We start from the raw sequence: 6,168 nt of genomic DNA on the forward strand, positions 1-6,168 counted from the left end.
ACCCAGGAATAGGGGATCTATTAGAAATTATTTGGTTTTAAAACACTTAGAGCAGCAATTTGAGGATGAACTGTAGAGCCCAATAATTGTGGTGAGAGCAATTTTGTCTTTCTGTAATACGTAAAAATTATGAAAGTGACTGAAAGCTTTCCCCCATTTTGAAAAAAATGTTACTTAAATCAGGATTGGGGTTGGGGCCCTGTTGTATTAGAACCTGACAATCAGCTCAAATGTAAATACAGCATAATTTTCATTTTTGTATTGAAGCAAGAGGGGGAATAAACATTAGCAGCAAGGTTAGAACCAGGTATCTAGTCCATACTGTTGTTCTCATTTTCATATAACATGACTACAGTAACTAAACATGTGCCCACTGCAACTGTAAGCAGAAGCAATGAAGAAAATATGAATGTGAGAGGAGATCCAAAACAAGTTCTGTGTCACCACTCACAGGCAATGGACTAGGGTGCTGATGCACCTTAATACTAAGAAAGATAAAAGTTGAGTCATACCACAGGTCAAAGCAGATACCTTATTAGACGTCAATTTTTCAAAAGAACTATAACAACAAAGTAAGACAAGTTAATGTCTGATTACATGTAACTATATACATAAAGTAGATAAGTTAGAATCTTTTCAATCACATGTACCTGTAAATTAAAGGCCAGAAAATGGCAATGTGCGTTTTTTTCTCCTGATCGTGAGCGTAATTTATACACTCTGTAAAGCCTAGAAAGTTACTCCACAGATGACATAGGATGTGAAGTAATTCATAGATTCATAGATTAGATTCTAGGACTGGAAAGGACCTCGAGAGGTCATCGAGTCCAGTCCCCTGCCCGCATGGCAGGACCAAATACTGTCTAGACCATCCCTGATAGACATTTATCTAACCTACTCTTAAATATCTCCAGAGATGGAGATTCCACAACTTCCCTGGATTCCTTTAACCACCCTGACAGTTAGGAACTTTTTCCTAATGTCCAACCTAGACCTCCCTTGCTGCAGTTTAAACCCATTGCTTCTTGTTCTATCTTTAGAGGCTAAGGTGAACAAATTTTCTCCCTCCTCCTTATGACACCCTTTTAAATACCTGAAAACTGCGATCATGTCCCCTCTCAGTCTTCTCTTTTCCAAACTAAACAAACAAATGAGCAACTATATTGAAAATGTTCACAAAATAACTTTTATAAATACTAAATATGAAGTAATTCCAGACAGTATGAAAATCAGCATGACACCAGATCCAAACAGAAAAAAAAATGAGAAAAATCTAATTCCCCAACGCTGCAGCCACTACCATGTACCATTAACATCAAAGGACAGAGTGTTGTAATTTTCACAAAAGAAACCTTCACAGTAGCTAAATAGAAAAATCAGTATTTTTTCTAGCTATTTAAACAAGTATTAAAGAAAGTGATTTTCTAAAATGTTCTTGTTTGGCTTACTGAATTAAACCTGCATGTGGGGGTGCTGCTATAGTGTGACATACTCATGTTAAAAACAGCAGTGTAGAATACACAGGGAGATCTTAGATTCCAGGGCACAGTATGAGCATAAATTCAATCTAGTTGTGTTACTGAAACCTGATGGGATGGGTTGTAAGATTGGAATGTGACAATCAATGGTTATAACCTCTTAGAAAAAACTGAGTGGGCAAAAGAGGAAAGGTAATAGCACTCTTTCTCAAAAATGGCATTACCTTGTTTCCAAGTCATTGATCATTCAGAAGAAAATGATTTTGAATGCATAAGGATCAATGTCCTAACAGATAAAGCACAAGATGAAGTATTAGTTGGTGTCTGCTACAGACCAGCCAATCACATGAGGGAACAGGATTACCATCTCCTTTTGCACCCATTTTTAATGTGCAGAGGGAAAAGCTGCATGATCATGGTGGACAACAGTTTGAGTGACACATGCTGGAAGTCTCATGCTGCTGGTACTCAAACATCCTTGGAATTTCTAAATATTATAGATAATAATTTCCTAACTCAATAAGTGTTGCATCCACCATGGGGGAATTCTATATTAGACCGCATTTTGACTGATAAAGAGGAAGTGATCATAGAACGTGATCACATTCATAATGTGTAAACAGAATAAAATCCAGACCGGTAATATCTATACTCAGTGCTTTAAAGGGGCAATTTCACAAAGCTAAAAACAATTATGAGCCAAATCAGCTAGATGAATTTAATCAGAAAAACATGAATGATAATTGGCAATCATTTAAGGACACTTTACTAGATGCCCCAAAAGCCACAATTCCACAAGCAAGGAAGAAGAACATACTGGCAAAAACTGACTTGAAATTGAGAGGGGAAGTGAAGGGAGCTATACAAAAATAATATATAACGAATGGAAGAAAGGGGAAGTTGACAGTAATGAATATAAATCAAGAGCTAGGAATTGTAGAAGGATTGATAAGGGAAGCAAAGGGACACAAGGCACAATCCATGGACAGCGGAGTTAAGGACAACAGTTTTGTTTACAAAAAGAATCCTGACAATAATATTGGTCCATTACTAGATGGAAATGGTAGAATCATTAATAATAACGCAGAAAAGGCAGAAGAGTTCAATAAACATTTCTGTTTTATATTTGGGGAAAAAACAGATGATGTATTCATATCATATGATAACATTCTTTCCATTCCACTAGTATTTCAGGAGGATGTTAAACAGCAGCTACTAACGTTAGACATTTTTAAATCAGCAGGTCTAGATAACTTGCATCTAAGAGTTTTTAAAGAACTAGCTTGACCATTAATACTGATTTTTAATAAGTCTTGAAACTTCAGGAAAGCTCCAGAAGACTGGAAGAAAGCTAATGTTGTGCCAGTATTTAAAAGGGGCAGACTGGATGACCCCAGTAATTATACACTTTTCAGTCTGACAATGATCCCAGGCAGAATAATGGAGCAGCTGATTCGGGAGTCTATTAATATAGAATTAAAAGAGGATAATATAATTAATATCAATCATCCCAGGTTTATGGAAAATAGATTCTGTCAAACTAACTTGATATTTTTTTGGATGAAATTACAAGTTCAATTGATAAAGGTAATAGTATTGAAGTAATAGACTTAGACTTTTGTAAGATGTTTGTCTTGGAATCACACAACATTATGATTACAAAACTTGATCTATATAAAACTAACATGACACACATTAAAAGGATTTAAAACTGGCTAACTAATAGGTCTCCAGATGTAGTTGTAAACAGGGAATCATTGAGAAGGTGTGTTTCTACTGGTGTCCTGCACAGATCTGTTCTTGTCCCTACACTATTTAACATTTTTATCAATGACCTGGAATAAAACTTAAAATCATCACTAAAAGCTTGTAAAAGACAAAAATTGGAGGAGTGATAAATAATGTAAAGGACAAGTCACTGATGCAGTTATCTGGATCACTTGATAAAAGCTGGGTACGTGGGAACAATATATATTTTAATATGGCTAAATGTAAATGAATATATCTAGGAACAAAGACTGTAAGCCATACTTACCTGATGGGAAACTCTATCCTGGGAAACAGGATCTCTGAAGATTTGGGGGAAGGGGGATGGATAATCTGCTGAACATGAGCTCCCAGTATGACGCTGTGGCCAAAAAGGCTAATCCGATCAGTGGAGGCATAAACAGGGGAAGCTTAGAAGACGATGGGTGCCCTCCATACTGGGGGATACCAGGTAAAGGGGAGGACGCATGACTTCCCCCTCTTCCAGCTGTTCGGCTGCTCTCCCTGGCAGCCAGATACAGGCAGGGAGTGGGACTGAGCCACTCCCAGATGCTGCCCAGGGAAGCGCAGCAGCTGTCTGAGACAGCGCTTGGCAGCGGTGGTGGTGGGCTGCCTCCTGGGCTTGGCTTCCAGGACAGTGGCTGAGTGAGCTGGAGCCCAGCCCCCCACACCCTGGCATGTTCTGTGTTCAGCAGTGAGAACCTGGCTGGGGAGGGATGGTGTCAATACCAAGAAAGGGAAAATTGCTTTTGTAGTGAACCAGTCACTCCCAGTCCCTATTCAAGCCCAAATTGATGGTGTTAAGTTTGCAAATAAATTGTAGCTCTGCAGTTTCTCTTTGAGGTCTGTATTGACACCTAGTCATCAATTATTGGGAGTGGACCACATCCACCCTGACTGAATTGACCTTCAACATTGGTTCTCCACTTGTAAAGTAACTCCCTTATCTTCATGTGCCACTATATATTAATGCTTGTATCTATAATATTCACTCCATGCATCTGAAGAAGTGGGTTTGTTACTCACAAAAGCCTATGCCCAAATAAATCTGTTAGTCTTTAAGATGCCACCAGATTCCTTGTTATTTTTGTGGTACAGACTAACATGGCTACCCCTCTGATACTTGCGCTGCTCTAGACAGCGTCCCAGGCAGCATGGCTGGAAGAAGCTCCGGTTCCACCCCTTCTCTTCTGGCTCTGACCCTGCCCCTTCCACTCCCCACTCAGGCTGGCTGCTGGGGGAAGGTACTCGGCCCTTCATCCCCTCCCCTCCCACACCCAAATCATCTACAGTAGAGAGGTTATTTTACTGTATTTGGTGTAGGCCTTGCTGGAGCGCTAGGCATAACTAAAAGTGTGAACCAAAGGCTGTAGGCTTGGCCTTGACAAAATAACAACACCCTACGTATTAGCTAACATCAAGTAAGCACATTCCTGACCTGAGAGGATGGTGCAGGTCATCCAGAGTTCTCAAGTAACTATGTAAACACATTCTTAAGATATGGCACAGGAAAACACCAACCCCTCGTAAGATAACAATTGGATGACAGGATAATGGTGTTTTGTTTGAACTAGCAGGTACAAGGTGTAGGCTAGGTAACTAACAACATTTGGAGTGTAATACATAACTTGTTTGTATCAGTGTATATAAGACGTCATAGGAGAGGCATCTTTGACCAGCCTAGGGGGCAGTGTCCTGGTGTGCTGACTGAGCTGGTACCATTGTTGTGGACATACATGTATTAGTGTACATGTAGCTCCTATGGGGCCCTAGTACCGTGCTTTGTCGACCAAGTGCCTTCACCACTGAACCAAACTGGTGGTCTTTCTTATGATTAACATCGAGGTCTGCTGAATTAACATGCTTCAGTGTCTGCTAATGCAGCTGACATCAGAGCTCCAAGACCAGTAACAACACTGTTGCTGCAGAAATGTTCCTCAGCACTTAACATTTGGCACTGTTGTGAATACTGTGTCCAGTTCTAGCAACCACAATTCAAGAAGCATGTTGAAAAATTGGAGAGCGTTCAGAAAAGAACCATGAGAATGACTGAAGTATTAGAATACATGCCTTACAGAGACAGACTCAAGGAGCTCAATCTATTTAGTTCAAAGAGAAGGTTAAGAGGTGACTTCATTACAGACTATGAACATCCGCATGGGGAACAAATATCTGATAACAAGCTCTTCAATCTAGCAGAGAAGTGTAACATGATCCAATGGCTGGAAGTTGAAGCTAGCCAAATTCAGACCGGAAATAAGGCATAAATTTTTAAACAGTGAGGGTAATTAATCAATGAAATAATTTACCAAGGGTCATGGTAAATTTCCATGATTGGAAATTTTTAAATCAATATCAGATGACTTTTTTCAAGATATGCTCTAAGTATCATTTTTGGGAAATTATATGGCCAATGTTATACAGGAAGTCAGATTAGACCAGTGGTGGGCAACCTATGGCTCGTGGGTGCCTGTCAGGGTAATCCGCTGGTGGGATGCGAGACATTTTGCTGACATTGACCATCCGCAGGCACGGCTGCCCACAGCTCCCAGTGACCCCGGTTTGCCGTTCATGGCCAATGTCAGCTGCGGGAAGCGACAGCTCTTCCTGCAGCTCCCATTGGTTGGGAACGGCGAACCGCGGCCACTGGGAGCTGTGGGCAGCCATGCCTGTGGACAGTCAATGTAAACAAACTGTCTTGCAGCCCGCCACCAGATTACCCTGACGGGCTGTGTGCAGCCCGCGGCCCACAGGTTGCCCACCACTGGATTACGCTATTACAATGGTCCCTTCTTCCCTTCTGGCTTTGTAATCTATGAATTACATTAAAAAAAATTAAATCCAGAGACAGAATTTTGCTTCAGACCAGATGGCTGTACATTGAATAGATGTCAAATAAATACAGTTTTATTTTTAAAAAAAT

Source organism: Trachemys scripta, chromosome 10, assembly GCF_013100865.1.
Source record: "Trachemys scripta elegans isolate TJP31775 chromosome 10, CAS_Tse_1.0, whole genome shotgun sequence".
In the NCBI taxonomy this organism is placed as follows: domain Eukaryota; kingdom Metazoa; phylum Chordata; order Testudines; family Emydidae; genus Trachemys; species Trachemys scripta.